Below are 11,373 nucleotides of genomic sequence, written 5' to 3' on the forward strand. Positions count from 1 at the left end.
CCAAAATCAAAGACCCTTTTACAATCAAAACCAAGGTTACCAAAATCAAAATCCATACAATCACCAAAATGACCAAGGTTTTGATGTCCAAAAAGCGGTCCTCCAAATTCAAAAGAATCAACAAGAATTTTTCACTCAAATGCAAAAAGATAGTCAAGCAAAGGAAACCACCATCAACAACATTCTAGCTCACACCAAGATGTTGGAAACACACTTGACTCAACTAGCATCTTCAAGCTCACAAAGACAAAAGGGGCAATTACCACCTCAAAGTAATCCCCCTAGACATGAAACGGTTAGTGCCATTCAATTGAGAAGTGGTACAAGGTATGAAGCACCGAGGAAGCAAGTTGAGGATGAAGTTGTGGAAGCTAGTGATAAGGAAGAAATTGTGCAAAACTCCAAAGATGGAGAATCATCAAAAGAAGAAAGTTCAAAGAAAAATGAAGACAAGGTCAAGGAGAAGGAGCCCATTGTGATTAGACTTCCTTTTCCAAGTCGTCAAGCCAAGCCCAAATTTGATGATCAACTTGGAAAGTTCATGGAAATTGTGAAGAATTTGGAAGTCTCAATTCCTTTCACGGAATTAATAAATCACGTGCCGGCCTATGCGAAATACATGAAAGATATCCTCACAAAGAAGAAGTCGATCCGGAAACTTGAGACTATCGCCTTCACTAAGGTGAGTAGTGCAATACTTCAAGGGAGTTCACCTCCAAAACTAAAGGATCCGGGAAGCTTCTCAATACCGTGTACCATTGGCGACACAACGATCAACAAAGCCTTATGTGATCTAGGGGCTAGTGTGAGTGTCATGCCGTACTCGGTGAGTAAAAGGTTGGGGATGGGAGATCTTAAATGCACCAACATCACACTCCAAATGGCCGATAGATCTACGAAGACACCATTAGGGATATGGGAAGATGTCCCCGTGCGAATTGGGAAATTTTTCATCCCGGTGGACTTTGTCATTGTTGATATGGAGGAAGATTCCAACATTCCAATTATTCTAGGAAGACCTTTCCTACACACCGCGGGTGCAGTGATTGATGTGAAACATGGTGAGCTCACTCTAGAAGTGGGAGATGAAAGCATAACCTTTAATCTTGACAAGACTATGAGAGCTCCTCGTTTGCATGAACCATGTTTCATGATTGATCATTATAGCCGAAAGGATGAGAGGAAGAAATCGGAACTCCAATGGAAGAAGAAAATTGAAGATGCTCCATTCAAAGAGCAAGTGAATTATGACAAGGAGAGCTTGCAAAGCTCATCAAAATCAATCAAGGAAGAAGAGAATGGCCTCATTGGCCAAGAGAAGAAATTGGGAGAGTTGTCTCCATCAAATCAAGAGATTTTCAATGATCAACTTAATGAAGTTTGTGGTCTTTGGGACGACGAATTTGAAGGGATTTTTAATCCCTACATTGGTAATGCCATCGATCAAGACCGACAACAAGGGCCAAGGTTTATTGAAGACCTCTATAACAATAATGAACAAGCTTTTGATTACTTTTTCAAGGTGTTGAGCAACATCAACAACACCTTGAACATGCCCCCTTGACATCTCATCAAGAATGAGAGTTTGGTGGGGTCCTCCCTAAACCACCATTTGTAAATATTTCTAACTCCCTAACTCGCATTTCAATTCTTGTATTGCATTTTTGTCATCTTTGGATTTTTATTTACTTTGATCAAGATAATTGTCATGTTTGAGAGAAGTGAGGGAGGGACTAATAATTTCAATTGATGTGTAGTGCTCTAGCTTAGTGTGGGGATGGCAATTGCCTAGGCTATCCATGCCTTAGTAGTGCCCCCACAATGAAGAACACAAGATATGAAGAAGAATAGAAGAATGATAAGGGATATGCATTGTACACGGATGAAACTGAATCCGGGTACAAAAGGGTCGAATCCGAGCGGATTCAAGAGAATCCGCCCGTCTTCATGCAATCCGAGCGTACTGGGTTGAAGACGCACGTCCCTATAAGCTGAAATTTTGAAAGATTTTTGACTGTAAGAGAATCCGGCGTCTGAACAAAGAATCCGCCCGTCTCTGAAAATCCGTCCGTCTTGGAAAGAAGACGCCCGTCTTCTCTGCTGAGGAAAACAAGAAAAATTCCTGGACTGAAATCCGTCCGTCTTCTGAAGAATCCGCCCGTCCCGTGTCAAGCGAATCCGAGCGTCTTCTCTTAAAGACGCCCGTCTTTAGGCGAGTTTTATCAAACCCAGAAAGTGCAGAATCCGCCCGTATTGGGCAGAAACCGCACAGATTGCCCCTGCAGTTCGAATTTTTCGGTCTTTATAAAATCCCTCCCACCTCCATTCATTCATTCATTCATTCATTCATAACACTACTTCAAAACATCAAAACCCTCATCCTCTCCATCACAAAAACAAAATTCCTCAACTACATTCACCAAAATCAAATCAAATCATCCTTCTAACAACAAATCAATCACTCCTTTTTCAATAAAAATCAAAACCAAGCACAAAATCTTCAACATTTCAGTCGATTTTTGAATTCATAAAGGCAAAGCCTTTCACCTTTAAATCGATTTGGGTACACTACAAATTGAAGATTTTTCATTCTTTTCTTGGTTAGTTCATCAATGGAAAGGACTAAGGGAGCAACAAAGGCAACAAAGGCACCAAAGACACTTTCACAAAGGCAAAAGGCACTTCAAGCAAAGAAAGCATTGGCTATGGTGGTAGCAACCCCAAACTTGGAAGTGCAACAACAACAACAACCTTCTATGGGAGCAACAACATCTTCTACTCCGGAAATCGATCAACTTTTGCATTATCCGGAGGTAACTTTTATTTCCAAAACCCATAGAGATACTTTTGCCAAGTTTGCTAGGAAATCACTACAATCCACCAAATTTATTTGTGAAGACACCTTGGGTAAGTTGGGTGTCCTTGAGCAAACTAGAGCCTTTTTCAAAGCCATGGGGTTAGAGAAATTGTTTGAATCAAAAGAATTGACATACCCCTCCCTTACCTTGGAGTTTTTGAGTTCTTTGAAAGTCACCAAAGTTGAGAGTAGGGAGAACCTCGAGTTTCGTCTAGCTAATATTAGTAGACGCATTTCCTTTAGGGAATTGGGTGAAATCTTGGGTCTTAGTGATGAACCGAGTTATTTTAAGAATTATGGAAAGTATGACCCCGATCCTCTTTGGGAGGCAATTTCCGGAAGGAAATTTGAGGATTTTCATGCGAGTCGTGCTCTTTTAGTCCACCATCCGGGCATAAAAGTATGGCACAAGGTCATAGGAAACACCATTATTGCAAGGAAAGATACCAACCATTTCACCAAACTTGATTTTATTCTTCTTAAATCGGCTTTGAACATTGGAAGAGTACACACCAAGCCTTTCAACTCTTTGAGGCTTTTGGTAGATAGATGGCTCAACATTGATTGTGGGAAGAAGGGCACTACCGTTATTGTCAATGGCGGCCTAGTCACTATCCTAGCTAAGTACTTTGATCCTAACTTAAACAAGGATAACAAGTATAAATCAAAGGAGGGTGGTCATCTTGTTGATTTGCATACTATGATACACAAGTACAAGTGGGTTGCCCATAACCCTCTTGACACTAAGTATGGATGGCTCACTAGTGAAGCTAGATCGTTCACTTTGCCTTCAAAGATTTGTCGTCTAAGCGTCCACCGGACCAATTATCTACTTCCCCTTTCTAAAGAGGCCGAGTATATTATCCAACAACAAAAGGGCGAACTTGAAATGCCCTCCTCTTCCATTGTCACATCACCTTACCCCTTTGAGTATCAAGAGTTCAAGCCGGAAGGAGTTGAAGCTAGAAATGATTATTTGACTCTTCTCATGCAAGCAATGCACAAGCAAGCCTTTGAGGATCGGAAAAATGCTTACTTGGCTCAATATCCACCCCTCCTACACTTAGCTAGGCAAGGACTACTTGATCCATCATGTCCTTTGCCTAGTTGGGCGGATAGAGAAGTCCTATTTCCGGGTGCATCTAGGGTTGTTTTGGGTGACAATGAGGTTGTTGGTAATGAAGAAGTTGATGATAACATTGATGAGGAAGCAAGTGAAGAAGGAGAAAAGGATGGTGAGCAAGATGATGAGCAAGGTGAAGAAGCAAATGAAGAGGGAAGTGGCAATGAGACCACTTCTAATGAGGAAAGTGATGATGGTGATGATATGATGGAAGATTAGCAAGCCTTGGAGGCTCCTACCCTCTCATGGTTTGTCTATTTCTCTCTTTGTTTTTAATTATTTTCTTGATCATTGTTTGAGTAGTCCTAGCACCATAGAGGACTCACACCTCGGTACCATTGAGGTGTTCTCATTTTATTGTTCCCACTTTCAAAATCCAAAATGACAAATTAGTTTCATGCATTGCATAGTGTGTGCATGAACTACACCCATCCTTGGACATTAGCAATAGTGTCTAACTCAGTTTGGGGAAGTTAATGCATACACAACGGGAGGTAATCTAAATTATCCTCTCCGTCATAACAAAAACCATGCATCATGTAATGTAGCTTAGTGTAGATTGCATTTAGTGTAGAAATCATGCATCATCTTTGCATAATTTCCATCATTTTGGCCATTGAGGACAATGCCCATATTAGTGTGGAGATGGGAATTCTAACATTTAACTCTTATTCAAAAATCCAAAAAAATTGAAAAAGTTCGAAAATCATAAAAATTTGAAAATTGAAAACCCAAAAACATGTTTATTTCCTTATGTAGACTTGTTTTGTATATATTGTGTTTGTTCTATCCTTGTTCACATTGATTGACTATGCCACATCCGAGACATGAGGATAATGAAGACCGCATGGTATGATCTTTCCAATCTCCTTTTTCCTCTTTATGTTAATGACTATGTGGCTTTATTTTGTTTGATGCGGTATAACAATGTGAACTTAGGACTTGCATTTAGTTTATATGTCATATTAGTTGATAGAATCACTTGAATTAGGATGGTTATATTAGTTGCATCATGGCATGTAGTTGCATGTTAGAAATGTTTTGAAAAATGCCTAATTAGGAACTTTGACAAGAGCAACTAAGCCATTACAAATACTTGTTCAACTTAAGACTTTGCCTACTAGAATGGTTGTAAAACACCCTAGATAGTGTCTTACTAGTATCTTTTGACCCATGACCCAAGGCCTAGTCAAGGGTTTGCATGTGAGTAACCTATCCAACCCCGTGATGCGATGTGGACTTGGTTAACTTGTCTAGGTGACCTTGATTGACCTTGTGGTAAGGCAACCCAAAAATATTTTCTATCAATAAGCTTGAAGTGCTCATTTCAAGGAATTTTGTCATGTGGAAGTAATTTAATACCAAGGAAACCTCAAATGTTATGAATTGTTGAATGTTGAGAAATTTAAATTGTTTTGATGGAGGCGTACCACTTCGATGTGCTTTGGTGTGGGATCCATTGAATTGGGCCCCCACACGGTTGTGAATTCGGCCGCCCAGAGACAGAGTGACTATCACCCCGAAAAGCTATTGTCTAGAGGTTAACCGGTTGCCTAATAAGCGATTGGCGAAAGCAAAGGACACTAGCCCGGAAGGGACAAACCCCATCTTAAATTTTTGAATGTGAAAGTGAAATGAGGACAATTTTGAATACTAGTCATATCCACCCGTTGTGAATAAAGATCTGAGCATTTCATTCCCAAAAAGCCTTTTTGTCAAGCCACTTGGTCGAGCTTGGGACGATCCATGACCTTTACTTTTGTAGAGAATTCGAGACTTGTCATGTCATATGCTACTAGCATCATAGGGATCATCATTCCACCACCATCCGATCGCTCTTGACGAAAGCATTTGGAAATTGAGGACGAAAGTAGTCTAGTGTAACACCATTTGGAGGTGATTTAGTGCCATCCTCCGCCACTTGATGAGGAAGTGGCTATTCTTTTGTAGATGCATCCATTATGTGATTTTGTGTGCTTAATGTTTGGATGTGTCGCCATTTTTGGCAAGACCCACCTTACCTTGCAAGAAGGCATCCTACCTCATGGTTGTCTTGTTGTGAGTTGAAGGGGCGGAGTGAGACCCGCTAATTGTCTCATATCGGCTATGTTATTAGGATAGTTTAAATAATGGTCCTAGTCTTTGTCACCTCTTTTTTCGGGACGACCAAAGGTTCGGTTTGGGGATATTTGATGTGACCATAATTAGCGCATTTTTAGCCCCCGAATTAGCCTTGTTCCCATGCTTTTTAGTGCATATTTGGGTCATTTATTATCTTTAGTTCTTTGTTTTGCATCTTCTTTGAGATTTTGATCCCTTGGTAGGAAAGGAGTAAGAATCTTGCATTTTCATGGCAAAACGAGACTAAATTGATCGAATTCAATGACCAAGCGTCAAGGAGAGACAAGATTAGAAGGCCTTTGTATATATGATAGTAGATGAGCAATGTTGAGAAAGGATCCTTGAGTCCCCAAGGAAATCCCCAAGGAAATTATGAATAAAATGGAAGAAAAGAAGAAGAAGACTTGCTGAGACACAATCCGTGCGGATTGTCTACAATCCGGCCGTCCTCCACCTGCACAATCCGTGCGGTTTTCCACCAAGACGCTCGGATTCCATCACAACAATCCGCCCGGATTCTCTTGAATCCGCTCGAGTTCCATCGCCAGAATCCGCCCGTCCCGACCCTAATCCGCTCGGATTCCTCTACAGCGCGATTTCCTCTTCTCCAAGCTACAAAGAAAGAAGCCCTTCCTTCGGAAAATACCGGCTCCTACCTGCTCAATCTAAAAAGTGTAATTACTAGTTTAGCCCTTAGTTAACCCTAATGCATCCCCCTAATTTCCACTATAAATACCCCATTAGTCTAATTAGAAGAGCATGTTCTTCTTATCAATAATTAGAGTAGCTAATATCAATCAAATCTCTCTTTAGTTTTGTAATCAACAATTAATCAAGTTCTAATACAAGTTTTATTTCCTTAATCTCTCTTTTGTTCATCCTTTATTTTGGGTAATTGAAGATTATTTGGGTTATTATTGGGAGATTGACAACCTCTCAATCAAGCATCAAGTACTTCTTTTATCTTTGCTTTATTATTGGAATCATTAGTAGGTATAATTCTCTTAATCCCTTTTTAAATATTGTTAATTACTTTCATTTATTCATCATGTTTCATTTTGTTGGTATGATTGACAACCTTTCTAGCATGATCAACATGATAATGAGTGAGTAGTCTCTTAGCTAGGGTTAATGGGTGATTAGAGGAAACCAACATGGGGAATGATTCATGCTTAAATTAATATGCTTTCATGTTTTATTTGCTTGCTTGTTTTGATCTCAACTCATGCACATGTTATATTTGATGAAATGCTAAGCCTATGAATCCTTGCATTTACCACCATCTCCTATCTTTTCAATGAGACTTGTAAGACATAACCCAACTCGAGTCTCATTAGACCATGCATGTTGTTGAGTAGGGAAGATTAAGTCGACTTGTAGGTGTTGTACAATCTAATCGATTCGGCTCCGGGACCCAAACTTTCCTAGGATTGTAAGATATAACCCAACTCAATCCATCACAACAATAATTGCTTGCTTATAATTTGAGAACATGTTTGTATGATCAATTCCCATGATTCCCCTATGATCCCATGACACCCTAGTACTTTTTAATCAATTGTTTACACCCCTTTAATTCATCTTGCTTGTTTATTTTCATTGCTATTTTAGTTAGTGACCTTCTACATCAACCCAAATTGTGACACCCCTAAGACACCACTAGTTGCAATAAAAATCTCATTTCAATACCCGTCCATTGGGATCCGACCTTTACTTGCCTCTTTACTAATTGTAGAGTTGTTTGTGAAGCTATAAATTGTGTTTTGATTCGGACGTGACCCAACGACCACACCTTTATTTGTGAAACGAAACTGACCGATCAAAAATGCGCCGTTGCCGGGGATGGTGTTTACTTGATTTAGATTTCCTTTTTATTGTTATTAGTTGTGTCTTTCTTCGCCTTGGGGAAGTAAAACTCCTCAAGGTTTGTTCTAATTGTTTTCGAGTTGTTTGATATTTTGCATGTCTAGAAGGTCACAAGGTGATTTGTTACCTTTTGACCGTGAAATTGAAAGAACCTTGATGAACAATAGGAGATTTGCTAGGAGGAATTTGAGAGGTATTAGTGAGATTGTTCAACCCACTATTGAGTTCATCAACCCTTTCGCAATACAAGGAGAGGAGAACCCATTACACAATACCCCACAAAATCAACCTACAATGCCTAAATTCTCGTCACACTCCGTACCCACCGAGGAGAACCTACCCAATGGTACTCCTGCACCACAAAATCTAACCGGAAATTTTATTGTCAAATCCGCCTTTATCCAATTAGTCGAAAGGAGCCAATTTGGGGGGATGCCTAGTGAAGACCCTCATTCTCATATGGAAACCTTTTGCGACTATTGTGATGCAATCTCTCAAACCGGTGTGACTCAAGACCAAATTAGATGGGTCTTATTTCCTTTTTCTCTAATCGGCACCACGAAACAATGGTTGAAGGGCCTTGACAAGGCCACTCTCGGAATAGATTCTTGGAAGAAGTTGGTTCTAGCTTTCTACAAAAAATTCTACCCACCGGAAAAGACTAACATGCTAAGAGCTCAAATTACGGGTTTTAAGCAAAGGGATGAAGAATCTTTGTATGAAGCTTGGGAGCGGTTCAAGGGAATTTGTCGCTCATGTCCTCACCATGGACTTAGCGAATGGTTCTTGGTACAACAATTTTAGAACGGTTTATATGAGGATTCAAGGAACATTCTCAATATGGGATCAAATGGAATGTTCACCGAAGTTGATGACAATCAAACATGGAACAAGATTGAGGAAATGGCGGTCCATAACTCACAATATAGTAGACCTCGCACGGATACTAGAGGAGGAAAGCATGAAGTGGACTCCGTTACTCAATTGGGTGCTCAACTTAGTGCTCATATTGACACAATCAATTTGAAGTTTGAAAAAGCTATGGCTAGACTTGAAGAAGTCTCAAAATAACCAAAGCATCATGTTAATGCCATGACGGCATCTTCATCAATCCCAAGTGGGATATGTGAGAATTGTGGAACTTTGGGACATGACCAAAGTGAATGTAGGGAAACAAATGAACAAGTGAATGCTTTCCAAGCATACAAGTGTGGTACCCCTTATTCCAACTATTACAATGAAAACACCAAATTCCATCCAAATATCTCATACAAAAGCCAAAATGTTCAAAACCCTCAAACAACATACACTCCACCACCCATGAGAAACCAAAATCAAAGACCCTTTTACAATCAAAACCAAGGTTACCAAAATCAAAATCCATACAATCACCAAAATGACCAAGGTTTTGATGTCCAAAAAGCGGTCCTCCAAATTCAAAAGAATCAACAAGAATTTTTCACTCAAATGCAAAAAGATAGTCAAGCAAAGGAAACCACCATCAACAACATTCTAGCTCACACCAAGATGTTGGAAACACAATTGACTCAACTAGCATCTTCAAGCTCACAAAGACAAAAGGGGCAATTACCACCTCAAAGTAATCCCCCTAGACATGAAACGGTTAGTGGCATTCACTTGAGAAGTAGTACAAGGTATGAAGCACCGAGGAAGCAAGTTGAGGATGAAGTTGTGGAAGCTAGTGATAAGGAAGAAATTGTGCAAAACTCCAAAGATGGAGAATCATCAAAAGAAGAAAGTTCAAAGAAAAATGAAGACAAGGTCAAGGAGAAGGAGCCCATTGTGATTAGACTTCCTTTTCCAAGTCGTCAAGCCAAGCCCAAATTTGATGATCAACTTGGAAAGTTCATGGAAATTGTGAAGAATTTGGAAGTCTCAATTCCTTTCACGGAATTAATAAATCACGTGCCGGCCTATGCGAAATACATGAAAGATATCCTCACAAAGAAGAAGTCGATCCGGAAACTTGAGACTATCGCCTTCACTAAGGTGAGTAGTGCAATACTTCAAGGGAGTTCACCTCCAAAACTAAAGGATCTGGGAAGCTTCTCAATACCGTGTACCATTGGCGACACAACGATCAACAAAGCCTTATGTGATCTAGGGGCTTGTGTGAGTGTCATGCCGTACTCGGTGAGTAAAAGGTTGGGGATGGGAGATCTTAAATGCACCAACCTCTCAATCAAGTTCTAATACAAGTTTTATTTCCTTAATCTCTCTTTTGTTCATCCTTTATTTTGGGTAATTGAAGATTATTTGGGTTATTATTGGGAGATTGACAACCTCTCAATCAAGCATCAAGTACTTCTTTTATCTTTGCTTTATTATTGGAATCATTAGTAGGTATAATTCTCTTAATCCCTTTTTAAATATTGTTAATTACTTTCATTTATTCATCATGTTTCATTTTGTTGGTATGATTGACAACCTTGCTAGCATGATCAACATGATAATGAGTGAGTAGTCTCTTAGCTAGGGTTAATGGGTGATTAGGGGAAACCAACATGGGGAATGATTCATGCTTAAATTAATATGCTTTCATGTTTTATTTGCTTTCTTGTTTTGATCTCAACTCATGCACATGTTATATTTGATGAAATGCTAAGCCTATGAATCCTTGCATTTACCACCATCTCCTATCTTTTCAATGAGACTTGTAAGACATAACCCAACTCGAGTCTCATTAGACCATGCATGTTGTTGAGTAGGGAAGATTAAGTTGACTTGTAGGTGTTGTACAATCTAATCGATTCGGCTCCGGGACCCAAACTTTCCTAGGATTGTAAGATATAACCCAACTCAATCCATCACAACAATAATTGCTTGCTTATAATTTGAGAACATGTTTGTATGATCAATTCCCATGATTCCCCTATGATCCCATGACACCCTAGTGCTTTTTAATCAATTGTTTACACCCCTTTAATTCATCTTGCTTGTTTATTTTCATTGCTATTTTAGTTAGTGACCTTCTACATCAACCCAAATTGTGACACCCCTAAGACACCACTAGTTGCAATAGAAATCTCATTTCAATACCCGTCCCTTGGTATCCGACCTTTACTTGCCTCTTTACTAATTGTAGAGTTGTTTGTGAAGCTATAAATTATGTTTTGATTCGGACGTGACCCAACAACCACACCTTTATTTGTGAACACGAAACGGACCGATCAGGAACCTTGGTTCCAAGCGATCCTAAACTACAAACTCAATGACACCTATCCACCAGATATGGACAAAAGGGGACAACGCGCTATACGCTTACTAGCTTCCCAATACGTTCTCATGCAAGGAGAATTGTACAAAAGAACACCTCTTGGTGTAATCCTACGCTGCCTTGATCATTCACAGGCACGGAAGTGATGGAAGAAGTCCATGATGGAGA

The 11,373-nt window shown here is 39.7% G+C and overlaps 1 non-coding gene across 1 annotated transcript; it reads right to left on the reverse strand.

Moving 5' to 3' along the window:
* Positions 1-8,633: 8,633 nt before the first annotated feature.
* LOC141625334 (small nucleolar RNA R71) lies at positions 8,634-8,740 on the reverse strand. The gene has a single exon (XR_012535124.1). It is a non-coding gene; the product is annotated as a small nucleolar RNA R71 (small nucleolar RNA).
* Between the last annotated feature and the right edge of the window lie 2,633 nt (positions 8,741-11,373).

The sequence above is a fragment of the Silene latifolia genome, chromosome 1 (assembly GCF_048544455.1).
Source record: "Silene latifolia isolate original U9 population chromosome 1, ASM4854445v1, whole genome shotgun sequence".
NCBI classification, from domain to species: Eukaryota; Viridiplantae; Streptophyta; class Magnoliopsida; order Caryophyllales; family Caryophyllaceae; genus Silene; species Silene latifolia.